This window comes from Oryx dammah, unplaced genomic scaffold, assembly GCF_014754425.2.
Source record: "Oryx dammah isolate SB20612 unplaced genomic scaffold, SCBI_Odam_1.1 HiC_scaffold_18, whole genome shotgun sequence".
NCBI lineage: Eukaryota > Metazoa > Chordata > Mammalia > Artiodactyla > Bovidae > Oryx > Oryx dammah.
Window position 1 is genome coordinate 96,130,647 of NW_024070202.1, and position 22,768 is coordinate 96,153,414.

Below are 22,768 nucleotides of genomic sequence, written 5' to 3' on the forward strand. Positions count from 1 at the left end.
GAAATAGATGTTTTTCTGGAACTCTCTTGCTTTTTCCATGATCCAGTAGATGTTGGCAATTTGATCTCTGGTTCCTCTGCCTTTTCTAAAACCAGCTTGAACATCAGGAAGTTCACGGTTCACATATTGCTGAAGCCTGCGCTGAAACCAGCGCACTAAGTGCGGCTGAGAGGAGCTACCCCATGTCCGAGGTCAGGGGCAGAAGCCGGGAGGGCCCCATGCCTGAAGAACAGCGGCCAAGAGGAGTTACCCCACGTCTGAGCTCAGGGGCAGCGGCAGCGAGTGCCAAGCTGCGACAGCGCAGGAACGGCTGAGAGGAGCCACCCTGCGCCCGAGGCCAGGGGTGGCGGCTAGGAGTAGCCCCACGTCCAAGGAGCAGCGGCTGCGCGGGCGCAGGAGGGCCTAGAGGAGCTATCCCATGTTGAAGGTCAGGAAGGGCGGCGGTGAGGAGATACCCCTCATCCAAGGTAAGGAGCAGTGGCTGCGCTTTGCTGGAGCAGCCGTGAAAAGATACCCCACGCCCAAGGTAAGAGAAACCCAAGTAAGATGGTAGGTGTTACAAGAGGGCATCAGAGGGCAGACACACTGAAACCATACTCACAGAAAACTAGTCAATCTAATCACACTAGGACCACAGCCTTGTCTAACTCAATGAAACCAAGCCATGCCCGCGGTGCAACCCAAGACAGGTCGGTCATGGTGGAGAAGCCTGACAGAATGTGGTCCACTGGAGAAGGGAATGGCAAACCACTTCAGTATTCTTGCCTTGAGAACCCCATGAACAGTATGAAAAGGCAAAATGATAGGATACTGAAAGAGGAACTCCCCAGGTCATTAGGTGCCCAACACGGTACTGGAGATCAGTGGAGAAATAACTTCAGAAAGAATGAAGGGATGGAGCCAAAGCAAAAACAATACCCAGTTGTGGACGCAACTGGTGATAGAAGCAAGGTCTGATGCTGTAAAGAGCAATATTGCATAGGAATCTGGAATGTCAGGTCCATGAATCAAGGCAAATTGGAAGTGGTCAAACAATAGATGGCAAGAGTGAACGTCGACATTCTAGGAATCAGCGAACTAAAATGGACTGGAATGGGTGAATTTAACTCAGATGACCATTATATCTACTACTGTGGGCAGGAATCCCTCAGAAGAAATGGAGTAGCCATCATGGTCAACAAAAGAGTCCGAAATGCAGTACTTGGATGCAATCTCGAAAACGACAGAATGATCTCTGTTCATTTCCAAGGCAAACCATTCAATATCACAGCAATCCAAGTCTATTGCCCCAACCAGTAATGCTGAAGAAGCTGAAGTTGAATGGTTCTATGAAGACCTACAAGACCTTTTAGAACTAACACCGAAAAAAGATGTCCTTTTCATTATAGGGGACTGGAATGCAAAAGTAGGAAGTCTAGAAACACCTGGAGTAACAGGCAAATTTGGCCTTGGAATGTGGAATGAAGCAGGGCAAAGACTAATAGAGTTTTGCCAAGAAAATGCACTGGTCATAGCAAACACCCTCTTCCAACAACACAAGAGAAGACTCTACACATGGACATCACCAGATGGTCAACACCGAAATCAGATTGAATATATTCTTTGCAGCCAAAGATGGAGAAGCTCTATACAGTCAACAAAAATAAGACCAGGAGCTGACTGTGGCTCAGATCATGAACTCCTTATTAACAAATTCAGACTTAAATTGAAGAAAGTAGGGAAAACCGCTAGACCATTCAGGTATGACCTAAATCAAATCCCTTATGATTATACAGTGGAAGTGAGAAATAGATTTAAGGGCCTAGATCTGATAGATAGAGTGCCTGATGAACTATGGATGGAGGCTCATGACATTGTACAGGAGACAGGGATCAAGACCATCCCCATGGAAAAGAAATGCAAAAAAGCAAAATGGCTGTCTGGGGAGGCCTTACAAATGGCTGTGAAAAGAAGAGAGGCGAAAGGCAAAGGAGAAAAGGAAAGATATAAGCATCTGAATGCAGAGTTCCAAAGAATAGCAAGAAGAGGTGAGAAAGCCTTCTTCAGCGATCAATGCAAAGAAATAGAGGAAAACAACAGAATGGGAAAGACTAGAGATCTTTTCAAGAAACTTAGAGATACCAAGGGAACATTTCATGCAAAGATGGGCTCGATAAAGGACAGAAATGGTATGGACCTAACAGAAGCAGAAGATATTAAGAAGCAGTGGCAAGAATACACAGAAGAACTGTACAAAAAAGATCTTCACGACCCAGATAATCACGATGGTGTGATCACTCATCTAGAGCCAAACATCTTGGAATGTGAAGTCAAGTGGGCCTTAGAAAGCATCACTACGAACAAAGCTAGTGGAGGTGATGGAATTCCAGTAGAGCTATTTCAAATCCTGAAAGATGATGCTGTGAAAGTGCTGCACTCAATATGCCAGCAAATTTGGAAAACTCAGCAGTGGCCACAGGACTGCAAAAGGTCAGTTTTCATTCCAATCCCAAAAAAAGGCAATGCCAAAGAATGCTCAAACTACCACATGATTGCACTCATCTCACATGCTAGTAAAATAATGCCCAAAATTCTCCACGCCAGGCTTGAAACAGTTAGATGGCATCAACCTGAAATATACGTTGCATTACTGTTGTTGTTTAGTCGCTAAGTCATGTCTGACTCTTTTGTGACCCCATGGATGGTAGCCCGCCAGGCTCCTCTGTCCATGGGATTTCTCAGACAAGAATACTGGAGTGGGTTGCCATTTCCTTCTCCATGGGATCTTCCCGACCCAGGGACTGAACCCACATTACCTGCATTGGCAGGTGGATTCTTTACCACTGAGCCACCAGGGAACCTACTTTGCCTTATTACCAGAAGGAAAACGACTGCAGCTTGTGCTCATCAACTGCAAAAGCACCAGTGTTTATTATTACCATTTCTATCTATTATTAATATAAACAATTGTGGGGTGAGTAAGGGGCATCAATGCTCAGGAGTGGTAGCTGTACCAAGTCCAGCCTGATAGGATGGGAAAGCACAGGCTTTCGGACCCTGATTTAGGTTCAAATCCTGGCTCAGCCACCTGTCAAATGAGTGACCTGGGAACAGTTACTTTATGTCTCTGAGCCTCAGTTTCCTCGTGCATAGTGGAAATAAACAATATGTTCTGCTGTTAGATGACAGTTAGATCCCAGCACGCAGTAAGCACTTAGCAACATCATCCTCACAAGCTTCACGTATTCGAGGCAGCAGAGCCGGGGAGGTAAGGCAGGGCCTCTCACTGGCATCTGCCAGGAGCTGACCCCATTGGACTATAGCTGTGGGTCAGCTGGTTTCCATTAGGAGGTTCATTGTGCAGGGGTGGGTAGGGTTGGGGTGGGGTGGGTAGCTCATTCATTGCATGCAGCTGGGGACTCTGATGTACATCAGACTAAGACTTGGAGTAGATCTCTGCTTCTGAAATGAGAAGCGTCTGGTCAGGGCTATATTTAGATGGGGACTCAGCGAGGTCAGATATAATTGCTGTCCCGGGATGGGGGTGGGAGGAGGAGGTGTCTGATTCTGGCCTGCAGGTGCCCATTCTCAGAGGACACATGGCTGGGGGATGGCCCGGAGCCTCAGCCACTCTGTTCCTGTCCACCCAGGGCTCTGTTACAGGAACCAATGGCCCTCAACATCCAAATGCCACTGCCAACAACAGATGAGCTCAGTAGGTGGAGCACCTTGTGGGAGGAGTCTAGGAGTGGAGAGCCCCTCGGGGCAGGGGGTTACCCGGGGAGCCAGTGGTGCAGCCGTTAGGACCTGGGCTTTGCACCTGAGGAATTGCCACTCTGACTCTAGCTCTGCCACTCAATAGCTTGGCACTTCACATTTTCCAGTTTTGCAAAGCTTATGCCGATTAAATAATGCAATACATGTAGAACACTCCACACAGGTCCTGGAGCGTCCATACCAAATAAGTGGCCGCTATCGGGATAGTGATGACAAGCATGGCCAGCCCACCTTTAGGGTTTGCTTCTCCCTCTGAAACAGACAACGTTCTCCTAAACATAAAGTTCAGCTTGGAAGGTTTCCAGATGTGCCTTTCTAACAGTGGAACATTTCTGCCCTTGGTTACTTTATAAGCTGTGTGGGGAAGGAGATTGAACTTGAGAGATGTTGTGCTGGGACTTCAGGATCTGTCTTATTCCTGATGCCTCCAACTTCACTGAGGAAGTCCTGTGGTTCTGGGGTTTGGTTCTACAGCCAGCTTAGAACTTTCCAGCCAGGCCCCTGACTCCTCCTTTCCTCTCTCTTGCTTTTCTGATAGCCTTTCCTCTGCCTTTGAAGAGCAGATGGCAGGAAGAGGAGGAAAAACATCCTAATGAATCAACTGTATTGCGCACAGCACCCAGGAAAAGTGAGATGAAGCTAGGCAGACCTTCTAACTCTTACAGGAAACGAGGTCAGGGTTCTCTGCAGCGTCCGTGCATTCAGTTTCTCCCCTGACCTCTGCACAAAGGTGGACTCAAAACTTGGCTGTGGGGCTGGGACAGGACACCGAGCTGGCTCTTGGCCAAGCAAAGTAGCCATGCTGTGTGCTGGCATGCGGGTCTGGTGGTTGGCAGGGCATGTCTGGCAGGCCCTGGTTGGGCAGTGAAGCCCAGCGTGGTGGTGTTGGCACAGCGTCCAGCAGATGCTGCTGTGACAGGGACATGAGGATGAGGCCTCCAGACACGATTAGACACAGGGCGTTTGCTGAGTTTGCAAACGAACCCGCAAGACCGCAGGACTGATGCAGCAGCCAGGAAACAAAATGTGACCATTTAGGGCAGGTAGCATGCTGCGAGCGGAATCCCCATTTACAAAAAGCTTTTCTCCTCCATTAAGCTTGCTTGGGATGCTGCTGTGAATGTAGCCTGACCTGCATGGGGGTCTGGGGGGTGTAGGGAGCTGCTTTTGGTTCTAAGACTTCCTTGGCAAGCTCCCTATGGCACCATTTGCTGAGGGTGGACATCCTCCATAAAGCTTTGCCTCAACAAGAGAAGCTTGGGAGGAAGGGCAGGCGGGGAGGTGGGGTCTAGGCCAAGTGACTCAAACTGAGATGTACATTCCAATCACGCCTGGACCAAGCTCAGACCAGGAAAATCAGAATTTCCAGAAGCCGAGCATCTGTATTTTTCTCAAAGCATTATATTCCTTCCCTTATCCCTCACCAATGACCCGGATGATGGGCAGGGTTTGGGACACTTGGCTTTGGCCATGGAAGAAGGGGAGCTGGGAACTAAGGATGATGGATTTCTGCCCTGGAGTCTAAGAGACGCAGAAGATCAAAGGCTCCCAGGGCACAGAGACAGGCAGACTGGGCACCACATAACACTAGACCCTCGCGCTTGGCTTTGCAATTTATAAAGCAGTCCCATTGCATCCTGGCGAGACAGCCAGGTCAGCAATGACAGCCTCTGCTTTACAGCTGAGGTTGGAGGAGGTTAAGTGACTTGTTCAAGGTCGCATAGCCAGGGAGTGGCAGAGCTGGGCTTTTCAGAGTCCATGACCTCCAGGACTGGTCAGCCTCCCTTCTCCACTGGAATTCCCTCTCTTGCAGGTGCGAAGTGGCCATAGCTCCCTCATGAGGAGCAGCATCAACTGCCCGAGCCATCGTGGAAATGGGTGAAGGCAGAATCAGGTTGGAAGGTCTTATTTAAATATCTCTGAGAATTGCTCTCTGGCCGCCTTGCTTCCATGGCAAGATCTGTGTCAACAGAAAAGACTCACATCTCCAAATAAGGCTTCTCTCATCTCAGGCTGGGCGGGATACGAGACCATAGCTCAGTGTGCCACGGTGTCACCCTGGCAGAAGCGGGAGCGTATGGTGTGCCTGACGTCGGGAGACTTTACCAATTATGGAATTGTTTCACTGCCTCTGGGGACTGCAGACTTCAGAACTGGCTCATGTCCTGGGGCAGCTGCTCCCCAAAGGCTCAGTCGTAAATCCACGTCCTGTCTGGGGGCCCAGGGGTGTGGTCTGGGGGGCATGGAGCAGCCTGAACCTGCAGACTGGCCAATACATCCAGATAAGCTGAACTCCACTCCGCTGGCAGCATGGCAGGATCAGGCGAGCAGCCTATTCTCACCTGGAGTCGCTCTCAGTTGCTCAGTTGTGGTCCTAGAGATCCAAAGGAACACTGGGCTGGTTTTCCTAGGCTGAGCTCTGAGCGATCTTCCCCAGCTGTGCTGGGGAATAAGTCTGATCCTGCAGGTTCTCTATAGATGGTGCGGTCTGGGAGGGTCCATCCTGGTCTTCTGTGCTGCTCAGCTGGTCCTGTCAACTCAGCTTCTTCAACACAGGGCAGGTGCGGCAAAAACCAGATACCCACAGGCATCCTTGCCAGCACATGCTTTAACAATCCACCTTTTTGCAGTTGAAGAGGAGGGCGCTGGAGGCAGAAAAGTTGATGAGAAAGCTCCCTCACGGGGGTCCCCTGCAATCTCTGCAAGAGCCCTGGCCCCCATGTCCTGTTCACTTAGGCTCAGCAAAGCCTAGAGGGTCTCCCACCTTGGTGACTCTCTGTCCATGGCTCCTTCAAGGAGTAGAGGGAACATGAAAGCATTGCAAAGGAGAGCACCACGTTCAAAAAAGGAAGGCTGGGAGCAGAACGAAGATTGGCACCAGTAATGCCACAGGAGGAAACAATCAGCTACCCCCACCCCGGCTGGCTCCTCCCACCTTGACATCAGCCCCACCCCCACCCAATGTGATTGTCTCTCTTTCTCCTTTTCAATGTCTTGGAAACTGCTAGGCAGAATCACTCACTCATCTTGCCATATAAATGAGCTCTCCCTGGAGGCGGCTGCTGAAGGCTTGGTCCCGGGAGCAGAGTAGGGGCAGGAGTGAGAGCCCTGTGTTCTCAAAGACCCCAGGAATGGGGGGACCCTGCCTGACCACAGCCTCCACCTTTGGAACCCACTTTTTCTCCCATCTGCTCCTCCCTGTCTCCTGTGACCAGTCCTCCAAGGACTCTCACATGCATGACTACATGAGCTAAAGCTTTGACCTGTTGGGATGCTTGGAACAACTACCCACCCCCACCCAGAACACAGCTCCAAGAAAATCCACAGGGAGGAGAGAAAGGTAACTATATAAATGCAAGGCTCGGTGGCTGAAACCTAACACAAGGAGCCAGGAATCCCAGCACTGGGTGAGACCTTCAGGCCACCTAATCCTGTCTTCTGTTGGACGCAAGCACCCTGCACAGCTAGTTATTCAATATGTTTACTAGTTATATCCCATTCAAAGGATAAGTGATAAGAGTTGTTCACATCATTAAATGTAATCAGACGTGACTTATGAAAGAGTTTGACGCAGCATTAAACGCAGCTTATCTCTACTGGGACCCTAATTTGTTGCTCGTGTACTGTGATAATCTACTCATAATTACAAAAACAAAGGACTGGGAGCATTCCTTATGTTTCTTGGTTCCTCAGCCTTTTAAAGAGGCCTCTCCTCTTTGTCACTAGCAGACAGATATCAAGACCCTTCTGTGTGCAGGGTATGGGCTAGACACATGTGGAATGAGGTGAGTTCTCCAAGATCCTTCTGCCAATCTGGACTCCTTGAAGTCTTTGCACCTGAGTCTTGGGTCTTCTCCCTACAGTGGATGGTGGTCCAGAGGGAGATGAAAACCCAGACCTGTGCATGGATGTCTGTAGCAGCTTTATTCATAACTGCCAACACTTGGAAGCAACCAAGATGTCCTTTAGTAAGTGAATGGATAAATAAGCTGTGGTATATCCAGACAACAGAATATTATCCAGTGCTAAAAAAGAAGCAACTTATCAAGCCATGAAAAGACACGAAAGAAGCTTAAGTGTAATCTGTGAAGTGAAAGAAGCCAGCCTGAAAATCTACATACTGTGTGATTCCAACTGTATAGCTTCCCGAAAAGGCAAAACGACAGAGACACTAAAAAGATCAGTAGTGGCCAAGAGCCAGTGGGGAGGGAAGGATGAATAGCTGGGGCCCTGGGGATTTTTAGGGCAGTGTAAGTATTCTGTAGGGTCCGATCATGGTGGTCACATGTCATTCTACATTTGTCAGGACCCACAGAATGTACAAGAGTGAACCCTAATGTAAACTCTGGACTTTGAGTGATAATGATGTGTTAATGTAGGTTCATTGATCGTAACGAATGCACCACTCTGCTGGGGGATGTTGGTCATCAGGAGGCCCTAGGCAGGGAGAGGAGAGCAGGGGGCGAATGGGGACTCTGTGTACTTTCTGCTTAATTTTATTGTGAACCTATAATGGCTCTAAAAATTAAAGTCTATTTAAAAAAAAAATACTATGCTAGGAAAAGAGGCAACATATTGTCCCTCTGTCATTTTAAAAAGAATGTGTTCCTATTCTCCCCTGCTCTTACACAGCTGAATATGACATGCCCAAGGGGATACGGGGAGGGGGGCAGAAGGAGAAATGCTATGACCAGAGCCATCCGGAAGTGCCACCGGCTGAGGTACAAAGAGCCAGGGAAGGGGTGATGTGGCTGTGATGCCCTGTGACGGGCCGGAACAGAAGACGCTTCCTAAGCGGAGCCTGACAGTGGACGTGGACTCACCTCCTCCCTCCCATGGGCTTCGCCGGAGCGGGTGGTCGAGAGCAGTGCACACAGGAGGCTAGCCAAGTCTTCCAGATGTGCTGCTTCGTGTGCTCCTAAGGACACACGCTCCACCTAGACATCAGCTTCCGCCACTCCCAGTAATGAACATTCCCTGCTGGTGAATTACACGGGCTGGACACGTGGCAGCCCAGTGTCTCCACCATCTCCTGCAGAGCCCTCAGCCCTTTCAATAAACAGCCTCAGGGGGCTGAACTGTGAGATGTGGATCGAAAGGGCACAGGCCGCGAGGACCCAGGCAGCTGCTGGCTGGCAAGAGAAAGCTTGCCAGCTGACCCCTAGAGAAAACAGTCCCAGTCACTACCTCTGAAAACATCCTCTGGGTCGCAGTGGTCCCAGCCCGAGCACGAGGCATGGCCAGGTGTCCCGGAGTCTATGACAAATACTCTCGGTTATGCATCCTTGTGCCATGAACACCCACACCCCAGGATACCATGGCTCTGCGAGCGCATGCACAAACAGGCCCAGGGAAATGCGTGTGTCTCAGGGATCAGGGAGACCCAGGTCGAATCTCAGTTCACTCTCACGTCTGAGACTGGCCAAATATTTCAACCTCCCAGGCTGTAGTTTCCCCGACTATAAAAGGCGAGGTTCCTTCCTCTTCTAACAACCTAAGACATACGGGCAACTGAAAGTACATTTCCCTTCCTTTCCCTAGATTGCCCCTCGTTCCCCTCTTGAACTTGACCAAGTCCTTTCAAACCAGGCTAAAACCAAAAATCAATTTTAATTATAAAAATCTGTTTACTGTACCAATAAATCACCGTGGCCCCGGCTTGGTTGTGGGAGAAGGTTACACCTGGAGCAGGGCTAATAAGTCACTCTCTCCCTCCGCCTCACTGCACCGGGCTGCCCCCCGCTCCTGCTCCCATATTCATCTCCGTCATTAGGCTGTGGATTATTAATGATGCCCTGGGCCGGTGGATGGGAGCCGAGATGCTCTAAAACACATGATGCCGGTTGTAACTTGATTTCCAGCCGACCCCTTGACAGGAGACCCTGATGGGCTTTCTCCCCCTTCCTAGTGGTGGGGGAAATGCATTGCGGCGGGGTGGTGGGGCTGTCCTTTGAGGTGGCTCCTTTTCCAGGGGTCTGAATGAGGCAGTGGCATAGATAGACGGAGACAGCACAGCGTTGTCTATATTTCAGCTTCCCGGGGCTGTGAGTCTTCTAAATTAATGAACTGATCGATTATTATTGCTGTGAGGGTTATCATTTATGTGCTTTAAGGACAGAAGGACCATCTGCTTTAGATGGCCATTTGGGGGCAAGGGGGAGCCCCTATCCTATGTGAGCTCTATGACACACCTGAAGAAGAGGGTAAAAGTTACTGGGTATAAAGGGGGGCGTCAAAACATCCAGGGGCTACTGAACCCTAAAGATTGCTTGTCATCTGTGACCCCCAGCTAAGGTCAAGGGTTCAAGTCCACCCCCTCTGTGTGACACTGCAACCCTAGGCTTAGACGGAGTAGGGGGGGCAGTCAACAAGCAACAACAGCTGACTTTTGGAACCACATCCTTCCTTCTTCTGTCACTTCCTTCTTGGAGAGCAGCTCATTGTCAGCCCTCAGTCAAGCCTGGGTCCCCTAGACTTCTGTTCACACAGCCTGAACAAGGGCATTGGTGAAAACGGCATGTCCAGACAGGAGGGGGAGGCCAAACTTCTCCCCTGGGATATCTGGGCTTTTGTGTCCTCTTGGCTAATCACCTAGACAGTAGAGATGGGAGACTGGTGTCCTGCGAGGAAGAGCACTCGTGTGGTTGACCCACCATCAGTGGGGCAGAGACATGAGTGGTTTTTATGATGGGACCACAGGACTGACCAGGGCAAATTTGTCCTGGTCACTTAAATTCACTGCCATCCTGGCACAGGTTTACCAGGAAGTGGGCACCTCCAGCATTTTCCACTGGCCAGGCTGGCAGTCACCCTATCCATCACAGTGAGCAGGCTGGGGCCAGATCTGTGCCCTCAGGCAAGTTGCTTAGTATCCTTGAGTCTGAGTTCCTTCCTTGTAAAATAGGGATTCTGGTCCTTGCCTTGGTTGTTGTGAGAGTATTTCACACAGTAGGTCTGGTTTGGAATATTTCACTGCTCATCAGCATCTCTTCCTGAAGATGGAAAGGGGATAACACCCAAGACCTACCAAATTGGCCATTTGCCTGCATTGATTTTGTCGGAGGGAAAATTAAAAGGGACACCCCAAATGAGAATTTAGAATTGTTTATAGAGTCATTGCAGAGGCATCGAATTTAACATTTAGAATTGGATTGGAGACTAACTGAGGCACATATCAGCTGTGTGACTTTCGAGAAGTCATTTAACCTTTCTCATCTGTTACGTAAGGTAATGATGACAACTTCACAGCATTGCCGGGCAGGTTCAATGAGGTATTGTGTGGAAAGGCACTAGGGAGATGGCAAGTACTAAACAGATCCGTGATATCATTTCATTTGCTCCCACTGCCCCATTAGCAAAAAATAATTTAGAGTTCGCCTGTACCAAGCTTTCTAGGGAGCATAAATGATAGTAACTATTAACTTCTTGATTCAATTCTTTCACTACCTTCCATTAAGGCACAAGAAGAGAAATCATTTTTCTTTTTTCATCTACTCATCATCATTTCAGACATCCTGCTACACTAAGATGCAAGACTGAGGAGACAAGAACATTATAAAAGAGAGAGCTGAAAAGAAAGAAGAAGAAAAAGCAACTAAGCTCAGACATAGATTCCCCAAGCTGAGGAAATGGCTTAATTAAATTGAAAACCCTGGTGCTTGTGGTAATTGTTATTAAGGAATCTATATCCCATCAGAACCTTCTTCCCTGGAGTTCGCTCCCTATATCTTTCAACTGGGCATTCAAATTGCTTCCATCATTGGGCAGATGCAGCCACAGAGCCCAGAGATCATTGTGGGGTGACTGTCTAGTGTGGGGCTTGGGTAATAGCCGTGAACAACTTGGGCCAAACCTGACCTTGTCCTTGAACTTCCCTGACTTGGACCTCACTCATTCCTTCTGCAAAAGGGCAACATATGCTGTGGCTTAGGGCTGGTTATCAGGGATCTGTAAAGCAGACAACGCTTGCTTTTGGAGCCCTTCTGCTGCTCTACTGTCTGTAAGAGTTTTGGATTTCTAACACCTCTCAATGCTCTGGCTGTACTGGAATCTTGATGTCCCTGAGCCACTGCCTCTTGCTTTATGGGCACCGGTGGACTGCAGCCATGAAATTAAAAGATGCTTGCTCCTTGAAAGGAAAGCTATGACAAACCTAGACAGTGTATTAAAAAGCAGAGACATTACTTTGCTGATCTAGTCAAAGCTGTATAGCTTTCCCATATAGTCAAAGCTATGGTTTTTCCAGTAGTCATGGACAGATGTGAAAGCTGGACCATAAAGAAGGCTGAACACTGAAAAACTGCCCGCTTTTGAATTGCAGTGCAAGAGAAGACTCTTGAGAGTCTCTTGGGCTGCAAGGAGATCGAACCAGTCAATTCTAAAGGAAATCAACTGTAAATATTAATTGGAAGGACAGATGCTAAAGCTGAAGCTCCAACACTTTGATGCAAAATATTGGATGCAAAGAGCCAACTCACTAGAAAAGACCCTGATGCTGGGAAAGATTGAAGGCAAAAGGAGAAGGGGGTGGCAGAGGATGAGATAGTTAGAAACCATCACTGACTCAATGGACATGAATTTGAGCAAACTCTGGGAGATAGTGGAGGACAGAGGAGCCTGGCATGTTGCAGTCCATGAAATTACAACCGGTCAGGCACGAATTAATGACTTAGCAACAAGGGCTATAAGAAATACCTGGGCTGTCTTTTCCTCTTGATGCCACTAGAGCAGCTAGATCCCAGAAGTAAATACAACAGAAACTTTTTAACATGCTTAAAATAACGGCAAATATATAATAAGCAACGAGTGACAGCAACAGGGGACAGTTTGATAAAGTGTTGAAATAGCCCTGGAGAAACTTGGGTTTGGGTCTCAGCTACAACATTTCCTAGGTTCATGACTTTGGGAAGCCTTAGGTGTTGATTCTGAATCATGTTTAGGGGTCAGCTGGCTTAAAGCTCAACATTCAGAAAACAAAGATCATGGCATCTGGTCCCATCACTTCATGGGAAATAGATGGGGAAACAGTGGAAACAGTGTCAGACTTTATTTTTGTGGGCTCCAAAATCACTGCAGATGGTGACTGCAGCCATGAAATTAAAAGACGCTTACTCCTTGGAAGAAAAGTTATGACCAACCTAGATAGCCTATTCAAAAGCAGAGACAATACTTTGCCAACAAAGGTCCATCTAGTCAAGGCTATGGTTTTTCCAGTGGTTATGTATGGATGTGAGAGTTGGACTGTGAAGAAAGCTGAGCACCAAAGAACTGATGCTTTTGAACTGCGGTGTTGGAGAAGACTCTTGAAAGTCCCTTGGACTGCAAGGAGATCCAACCAGTCCATTATGAAGGAGATCAGCCCTGGGATTTCTTTGGAGGGAATGATGCTGAAGCTGAAACTCCAGTACTTTGGCCACCTCATGCGAAGAGCTGACTCATTGGAAAAGACTCTGATGCTGGGAGGGATTGGGGGCAGGAGGAGAAGGGGATGACAGAGGATGAGATGGCTGGATGGCATCACTGACTCGATGCACGTGAGTCTGAGTGAACTCCAGGAGTTGGTGATGGACAGGGAGGCCTGGCGTGCTGCGATTCATGGGGTCGCAAAGAGTCGGACACGACTGAGCGACTGAAGTGAACTGAACTGAACTGAGTCCCGCCTAATTCAGGCATGCTGCTTCATCTGCTACATCGCTTCAATCATGTCCAACTCTTTGTAACCCCATAGACTGTAGCCCACCAGGCTCCTCTGTCGATAGGATTCTCCAGACAAGAATACTGGAGTGGGTTGCCATGCCCTCCTCCAAGAGATCTTCCTGGCCCAGGGATCAAACCCACATCTCTTACATCTCCTGCATTGGCAGGCAGGTTCTTTACCACTAGCACCACCCGGGAAGCCCAACTCAGGCATATATATGGAGAGCATTTGAATCAAAACAGATGGAGTGATTTCATATACTTAGAGTGATATTTTGCTTATTAGTTATTGAGCATTTGCTGGGTTTCTATCCCAGGTTAAGTACTGGGCTACAACTGGTCACATCAGGCAAGAAAGCATCTTTGAAGTCAAAGGAAAGCTTTGGGAACTATGATTCATTCTTGGATGGTCAACTGTCAGCATGAATTGAACAGTTAAGAATTGGGTGGTCATATACAGGGTACTATGTAGAAAGGACTGGACAGCAGACAAAGAGAAATAAGCCAGGATTGGGGTCATTCTCTGTTTGAGGCAAAGAGAGGAGGTAGTTGAGATCCACATGGTCCTCTCTAGGTAAGCATGGATCTCTGACTCTCAGTGTAAACATCCTGTATACCTGCAGCAAGACAGAGCTGTGAATGGGACAGTCCTTGAAGAACAGGACACAGCCTTAAGTGCTGTGCACCAGGACCCTGCCAGGCCATTCACATGGGCATGAATGTCCTGAGCAACCGTCAAAGGACCCCACCCTGGACAGGGCACCCAGAGAGCTTGGAGAACCCATAGAACAACATATGCTTACTCCCTTAACAGTGAAGACATGGAGATACATAGAGGTCCTATAGCATGGAAAGGGATGAAGTGAGAATAAGAAAAAAAGTCATTAGAAAGAGAGGAAAGATGAATGGTTCAAAGTGAAAGTGAAAGTCGCTCAGTCATGTTCAACTTTTTGCAACCCCATGGACTGTCCATGGAATTTTCTAGGCCAGAACACTGGAGTGGGTAGCCTTTCCCTTCCCCAGGGGATCTTTCCAACCCAGGAATCGAACCCAGGTCTCCTGCATTGCAGGCGGATTCTTTACCAACTGAGCCACAAGGGAAGCCCAAGAATACTGGAGTGGGTAGCCTATTCCTTCTCCAGCGGATCTTCCCGACACCAGGAATCGAACAGGGGTCTCTTGCATTGCAGGTGGATTCTTTACCAACTGAGCTACCAGGGAAGCCCTGAATGGTTCAAAATCAAGAACAACTTGAATCAATATCAACATGGGGCTCAGCAGACCTCAAACGCCAAGGTGGAGCCCTGCTTCCCGAAATTCACTGGGCTGGAACCCAAACTTAACCCAATTCAAGGGAGAGTGTGCTCCCTACATGCATGTGTGTCTGTGGGTTTGTGTCTGTGTGTGTGCACACATGGGTGTACATGGTGGGGAGGTTAGACTTTCAAATTCCATCGCAGCCGATTATCACAACTCTGTCCATTTTTCCAGCCTGCCAGATAGAATCCAAAACTGTGTGCATTTGATATCTCCAACCTTTAAAAACATTACTGTGGAGTTGAAAGTTTCTGGTGCCTTTTGATTAAACATTGGGTTAGGTAATAACTGTTTTACTTATTTTTTTGTCCCCTTTAAATTACTGATTGTTGTCTGACATTAGGTCACTACTTGCTCTTATTAAATTAGTAAGCCTACAAAACTCTTAATGAATTGCAACTCATCAAATGTTTGGAAATGAATAGCAGTCTTGAGATTCTTTTCCTTCTAATATGTCTCTGCGTGAAACTTTTGAAAACCTGTACTTGGGTTCAGGCAGCTGCATAGAATGAATCAGGTTTCAATTCTTAGCCCACCTGGAGCAGCAGGGAGTCAGCTGCCCACAGAGGCTCAAGAATTGGAGTGCTTGGGTTGGTCCTCCGAAGGACAATGTGCTGTCTTGCATCAGCAACAGCTTTCTGGCTGCAACAAGTGATTCCTACTTGCCTTCCAAGGGTGCCTTGGGAACTTCGATGCATTTGAAGACATTACTTGGATGCAGTCTGTGGTCACTGGAGTGAATTCCCCTTTTAGGGCAACTGGTTGGCAAAGGGATTAAACTTGCATTGGGGCTATGCTGCATACTAAGTCACTCAGTCATGTCCGGCTCCATGGACTAGCCTGACAGACTCCTCTGTCCATGGAATTTTCCAGGGAAGAATACTGGAGGGGGTTGCTATGCCCCTCACCAGGGGATCTTCCCGACCCAGGCATTGCACCTGTGTCTCTTATGTCTCCTGTATTGGCGGGCAGGTTCTTTACCACTAGCGCCACCTGGGAAGCCCGCTGCCTGTTAGCCAATTGTGAGCTGAAGGGATGGGGATGCTAGAAACCAGTGTCCCATCTTCTCTGGATACTTTTTTCCTCTCCCAATGCCATCCTCACCTTGAAGCAGACATTTACAGAGATTCCTGTTGAGGTCCTCAGCTCTGTAAAGAGTGAAGGTTCCTGAAACTATCACAGGGTGTAGGGTCCAGTGAACAGCATAACCCCCACTTAACTTAGGGAGCATTCAGGGGTAAACTCTATACTGACTCTTGCCCTACAAGTCAGAAAAAGCAATCAGGTGACTGGGCAACGCTGCTCAAAAATCAGTGATTGGTTTACCTTGGAAAGTGGGTTGCTACATGAGTTCCCTGTGTGCCTTTAGGAGGAACCGGAGGAAGACATAATGAACATAGCCCAAGGGGATCACTTTCCTTTCGGGTCACCAACTACTTCCTAGCCAGCTTTGGACCACACAGTCTCAAAGGCAGGTATCCCTGGACAGGTGTGCATGGGGCAAGAGGTATGTCTGGCTCATCGAGGCTTTGCCCTGAGAACAGCTCTGCTCCTGACACACTGTGTGTCCCAGCTGCTCACAACCCCGGACACTTATCTCAAAATGTCCCTGGCGGAGGCTTTGCAGGTTGGTCTACTTGCTATTAGGATGACTTGGTATAGTTCGAAATCACCTGGCAGCCCTAGGGAACATAGCAAGATACTTCGTGCTGTTCCATGAGTGGGTCTGCTTCATATTTAGAGCTCTGCCACTGGCTTGTTACAGGATATAGGGATCTTAGATCTATGAGCCACAAGGTAAGAAAAATAGCTCCTTCTATGTACTCGGAAGGGCTTCGCCAGTGGCTCAGCAGTAAAGAATCTGCCTGCAATACAGGAGCGAAGGAGATATGGGTTTGATCCCTGAGTTGGGAAGATCCCCTGAAGGAAGACATGGCAACCCACTCCAGTATTTTTGCCTGGAGAATCCCATGGACAGAGGAGCCTGGCACGCTATAGCCCATAGGTTTGCAAAGAGTCAGACACAACTGATGTGACTTAGCATACGTACTCGAAAAATACACATTATAGAGCTAATAACACCCCTATTCAATAACACCTGCTGCAAATCTTCACTGAATTGGACAAAGGAAAGAGCCCTCTGGGTTTCTGCCCATGTCTGAGAGATGAGTTTTTATCTCCTGCCTACTTCTTAGTAGCATGACCCTGGCCATCAAGAGTTAATGCCATCTGACTCTAAAGTGTAGACTGCCACCCGGCACAGGGAGCTGGGCAAATGAAGAATCCTGCCAGGACCAGTATTGATTAGCTTGCATAATTAGTCGGTTAATTGAATATCACTTCTTTCTAATATAATTAAAACAAGATAAATACTGGGGCTTCATCCCGTAAGCAAGTGCCATTAGTGATCATGGTACACACCCTGATTAAAAATGCAATTGACTGGGAGGGTAATTTATGAACTTGCCAGCCTCTAGTGCCACTCCATGGCTTGTAGGGCCTTGAGATACTATGTGGCTGGCACGGAACCTCCTAACCTGTCAAGATTGCCCTGGCTTCTTGGTTATATATACATATATGTGAAAAACACAGGGAAATATATGGGATGGTCTCTCCTTGTAGGTAGCACTCCTCTGTGCTTGCCACGAGCACATTGTAAAGTGTCAGAGGGGGATCTCTACAGCATTGTGGGATAGGGCATGCATGCTAAGTTGCTTCAGTCATGTCTGCAACCTATTGACTGTGGCCCACCAGGCTCATCTGTCCGTGGGATTCTCCAGGCAAGAATATTGGAGCAGGTTGCCATGTCCTCCTCCAGGCGATCTTCTCAACCCAGGGATCGAACCCAGGTCTTCCATGTCTTCTGCACTGGCAAGCGGGTTCTCTACCACTAGCGCCACCTGGCCATTTCCCCCTTTGCCCTCAAACCCAAAGACAGTACACTCCCAGCCCACTCTCTGTAATTCTTTGTTTTATCCTCATCAGGTGCATGATGACTTCTTTTTTTTTTGGCTATGCTGCATGTGGGAATCTTAGTTCTCCACCCAGAAATTGAACCCTCACCCCCTGCAGTGGAAGCACAGTGTCTAAACCTCAGGTCTGCCAGGGAAGTCCCCATGATGACTTTTAAAATATCTGTAGATCACTGACTTGATTAGGAAATATTTATGAAAAATTACTTGAAGCAAAGCAAGCGTGGCTAGTGGGAGGCACACAGGACTCTTTTACTTGGGGGTTGAGGGGACCAATCCACAGGCTGCTAAGAGAAGTAGCTAAGCACCCTGTGCTTTTGCCTCATTTGCACACAGAGCAGGTGCCTGTGGAGCAGTCCTCTTTTGGGGCATCTCAAGCAGTGGGTTCCTGCAGGAGGAGGTGAGCTGCCAGACTCAGTGGAGTGTAGGTCTCAGCCTTCTTCCCTTGGATGTTACCTGCTGCTTCCTCAGTCAACTAAGGCACGTGTGTGTGTCAATCACTGGCCTGACTGGTGCATGTGCGGCAGAGAAGTGTCGTGTCACCTTTCCTGAGTCACTCCCAGTGATGTCTCGTCTGTCCCTGCTTATAGCAGAGGGAGAAAGCCTTCATTGAGAGCTGGTGGGGGTCTCGGTGAGATGCAATTGGCAAAGTCCCTCAGCTGGTAAAGAATCCGCCTGCAATATGGGAGACCTAGGTTTGATCCCTGGGTTGGGAAGATCCCCTGGAGAAGGGAATGGCTACCCACTCCAGTATTCTGGTCTGGAGAATTCCATGGACTGTATAGTCCATGGGGTCTCAAAGAATCAGACATGACAGCGACTTTCACTTTCACCTTGGTAGTATCTCTAAGGAAAGTGCTATATAAATACAAGGTGTTCTTATTCTATTAGCTTATGTTCTTAATTTTTGGAATGTGTCCAGATGTGTCAAATGAGGAGCAAACATTACAGATGGGCAGGAGTTGAAGAATTCTGATCCTGATGCCAAGAGCAGAATGGAACATCACATTGACTTTGCCTTGGAGCTGGGGAGGGTTCTGATGAGGGGTTAGGTGTTCCTGAAAAAGCCAGTAAGAAGGGGCAGGTGCAGCTCTAGTGTGGAAATAACAAAAAGCTACCTGGTGATTGTTGTTCTGACACTTTTTTTTCTGCTCCCCCCGCCAAAAAAAGCCTTTTTTGGGGGCTGGAGGGGAGCAACTTTCACCCTTCTAAAAACATGTCCCTTTAGTGGCTTTATTTATTTATTTTTCTGAGAGAGTGATTTCATCTTGTTGCCCTTTTCTTTTCACGGAGATGCTGCCAGGTTTGGATGAACAGGGGACACACTGCTGGGATGTCTGATATTTCCATCACTAGAGAGAAGAGGAAAGAATGAAGCAAATAGGGAGGGCTACAGAAGCGAGCAGGAGCTGTCCTTAGTATATGATGCAAAGTCAGGACTGAGCCCCCACCTCTAATGGGAATCACAAAGAAACGTGCTTCAGGGGTTGACAGAAATAATCTAGAACACCAGCATGCTCAGAAATCCATTCTGTTCACCCTTAGGCTTTCTAAAAGCTGAACTCATCTTCCTAAATGTTTATTTGGAGAGAGAAAATACTACGTGTAAAGAGATATGTATATACAGAGAAATGAGGACATATTTCTACCTACAGTTTTGTTATTACTTTGCCATAAAATAAATGTTCATTAATTTCCATACCACATATGGAGGGAACTGCCACATGTGAATATCTGTCATCAGTAATTGCTGTGCCTGTGACTCCTTAAGTTATATGTGCTACAGGGATGGTTTCCAAATAAGAGCCTGGAGAGAGGGACAGATTCACAGATGATAGCAGAAACGTCTGGAAATTACAGACCGATTGAGGTCAGCAAGAAACAAGTTATTCAATATATCCCCTGGGGGCTAGGACCAGACTTTTCCCCATGGTTCCAAAATTACTTGGCAGTTTCATTAAAGTGAAAGGTAGCACAGCCTCACAAGTGAACGTTGTCACTTAAAATGCAGATGGACTTGTCAACCAAACACTTAGAGAGGATGGCATTTTGATGGTCTGTTCCTTCTTGCTTATAAGTTGCTCAAATTTGTGCCATACATGAATGGGAGTAATGAGGATTTTAACTGAAGTGTTTGACCATATACATATGTGTCTATCTATTTAAAAATTCCAGAAATCAGTATGGCTAAGAAATCTGATGTCCAGGCAGAATTATTTACAATGTGAGGGAGCTGTCCTCAAGTTCTGGTGCTGAAATGTAGAGTCACTAGTTTCATCATTTGATGTGCCTGCACAATATGAAAGAATATCTTTTTCTGGCTCTGAGTAGAGTTGCTGCACAACCATCCAGGACCAATGTAAAGCTAACAGAATACTTATCCCATAGCTAGAGGATAAAGTTTTAGGGAATATTATAGGGAAATATTCTTTGGACCTTTTTAGTCCATTAGGAATAAGTAGTGTCATTCACGGAGAAGGCAATGGCAACCCACTCCAGTACTCTTGCCTGGAAAATCCCATGGATGGAGGAGCCTGGAGGGCTGCAGTCCATGGGGTCGCTGAGGGTCGGACACGACTGAGCGACTTCACTTTCACTTTTCACTTTCATGAATTGGAGAAGGAAATGGCAACCCACTCCAGTACTCTTGCCTAGAAAACCCCAGGGACCGGGGAGCCTGGTGGGCTGCAGTCTATGGGATCGCACAGAGTCAGACACGACAGAAGCGACTTAGCAGTGGTGGTGTCATTCACATCTGGTTCTTCTTTCCTTTTCAGGCACCCCAACACTGAGTTTTCCAGACTTCATGCAGTCATATGGGCCCCTGCAGTTATGTGAGCCCTGAATAATCCTGGCCTATGGGGTATGAGTAGAAGTGATATGTATAACAGCTAAGCTAGAGCATTTAAGGTTCATCACCTTCCAGCTCTTTTCTTTCCTCTGCAGCAGCAGTGATATAGACCATGTCTGATATAGAAGAATCAAGATGGAATCAGCCTCTATCCCCAAGTTCCCATTTGGAAAGTTTCTTGTGTGGAGAACTGCTGGGCCCATAGTAAACTCTGAATAAATAAGAAATAAAATGTCATGTATTAAATCTCTGAAATTTTGAGGCTTATCCTATTCTACCCCTAATAATAAACTTGGTTAATCATTTTGATGTCTTAAAGCCAAGACTATCACAACAAACTATATGCTACTACCAAAGACATCAAATAAACACACAAGGAGGAAAGGAAGTTTGATCACTTGGGGAAAAAATGAAATATATTTGACAATGTCCCCACAGTGATGACCTGTATGTTGGTTTGTTTGGGAAAACTATGGAAAAGTGATCCCAGAAGGTTGAAGTTTCTATTTGGCATTGAAGTATATTTTTGAAATTCCTTTTAAAATGGTGAAAGAATCTATATTGGATTTATGATGATCAGAATTCTACGATGTATGAAGAAGCCAAGGTAAGGTCAGCCACTGACATCAAATGATGGATGTAACCATCAAGCAGAGGTCAAAGAGGATAAGAACTGAACAGAGACCATGGGATTTGGTTAAGAGGCGGTCACAGGCTACCTTTTTAAGAGAGTAGTCTCATCAAAAAAGCCAGATTGCAAGGGTTGAGGAAAGAGTTGGCAGTATAAAACATGAAAGTAGAAAGTCTAAACCACAGACTCAGAGTATTTGGTGGCAAAGGAAAGAAACAGGGCTGTAGTTTAAAAGAGAACGCAGACCTTGAGTTTGACTGAAGATGGAGGTGCAGGAACAAGATGACAGGAAGAAATAGAAGATTAAAAACTGTGGACAGAAAATTCCTTGTATGTTTGAAGAGGGTAATATTCAGAGAACAGGGGGAAGACATTTGTTACAAAGAGAGGGAAAACTTTAGGGTTGGAAAGGGCTTCCCTACTGAATTTCTTATTTCTTATCTGAGTCCATGACATCATCATACAACCAGGTTCTGAGAATAGTTTGCTGAGAGTTGTGTGAGTACTTCAGTTATGTCTGAATCTTTGTGACCTGATGAATTGTAGCCCACTGGGCTCCTCTGTCTTTGGAATTCTCCAGGCAAGAATACTGGAGTGGGTAGGCATTCCCTTCTCTAGATCTTTCCAACCTAGGGATCGAACCCGGGTCTCCTGCATTGCAGGCAGATTATCATCTGAACTATCAGAGAAGCCCAGTGGGCCAAACACCCCAAGAATCATCTTGAAATCCTTTATCTCTTTCAGTCTCCCCTATATGCTGTTATCACTAAGGCTGTTTACCCTTCTAAACATCCCTTAAACCTATACCTTTGTATAGCCTTAAACCCACCCCATAATTCTGATGGAACTATCATAATCACAGCTTTACCCATTACCAGCTGGGTGACCTCAGGTAAACTACAAACCTCTCAATTTCTCATCTATAAAACAAAAATAAAAAAATAACTACTTTGTAGTACTGTTATGAAGATTAAATTAAATAAGTACCTGGCACAGTAATAGCAAACATATTCTTACTTGGTCTCACTAACTTTTGGTTTCCAATTTTTTAATTCATTCACCATGTTGCCATTGGAGAAGGGAGCAGCCACCCTCTCCAGTATTCGGGCCTGGAAAACTCCATTGACTGTATGTGGGGTCGCAAAGAGTCAGACACAACTGAGCAACTTTCACTTCATATGTTGCCATCAGAATAATCTATTTGACTTTCAAGTATGTCACTGTCTTACCCTAGCTTAAATTACTCCAATGAATCACTATTGCTTATGGGGGTAAAATCCAAATTTTTATTTTATTTTTATTTTTTTGTAGTATGTAATTCTAGATTGTACCTAACCACAGATATCCCAAATGATAAGAGGCAGGCTCAAGATTTTCAACAAGGGATGGAGCTTTAGCAGGAAATGGATTCCAGGGGTCTCACCTGCAGAACCTCAAGCTACAAAAAAGTCTATCTTCTTCCACATCCCCTGCAGGAGTTGTGACAGGCACTGACTTCCTGAACACTTGAGGAAGTATCTAATTAGGTCTACCAAGCCAGGCTGT

General features: G+C 47.0%; 1 protein-coding gene and 1 long non-coding RNA gene across 3 annotated transcripts in view; one reads left to right on the top strand and one right to left on the bottom strand.

The window, feature by feature from the left end:
- PLXNA4 (plexin A4) overlaps window positions 1–22,768 on the bottom strand; it is a 425,409-nt gene that overhangs the window by 136,299 nt on the left and 266,342 nt on the right. The gene's annotated exons all lie outside the window — the stretch shown is intronic.
- On the top strand, window positions 7,911–21,828 carry LOC120877372. Its single transcript, XR_005724326.1, has 3 exons — window positions 7,911–8,179; window positions 8,356–8,360; window positions 21,819–21,828. It is a non-coding gene; the product is annotated as an uncharacterized LOC120877372 (long non-coding RNA).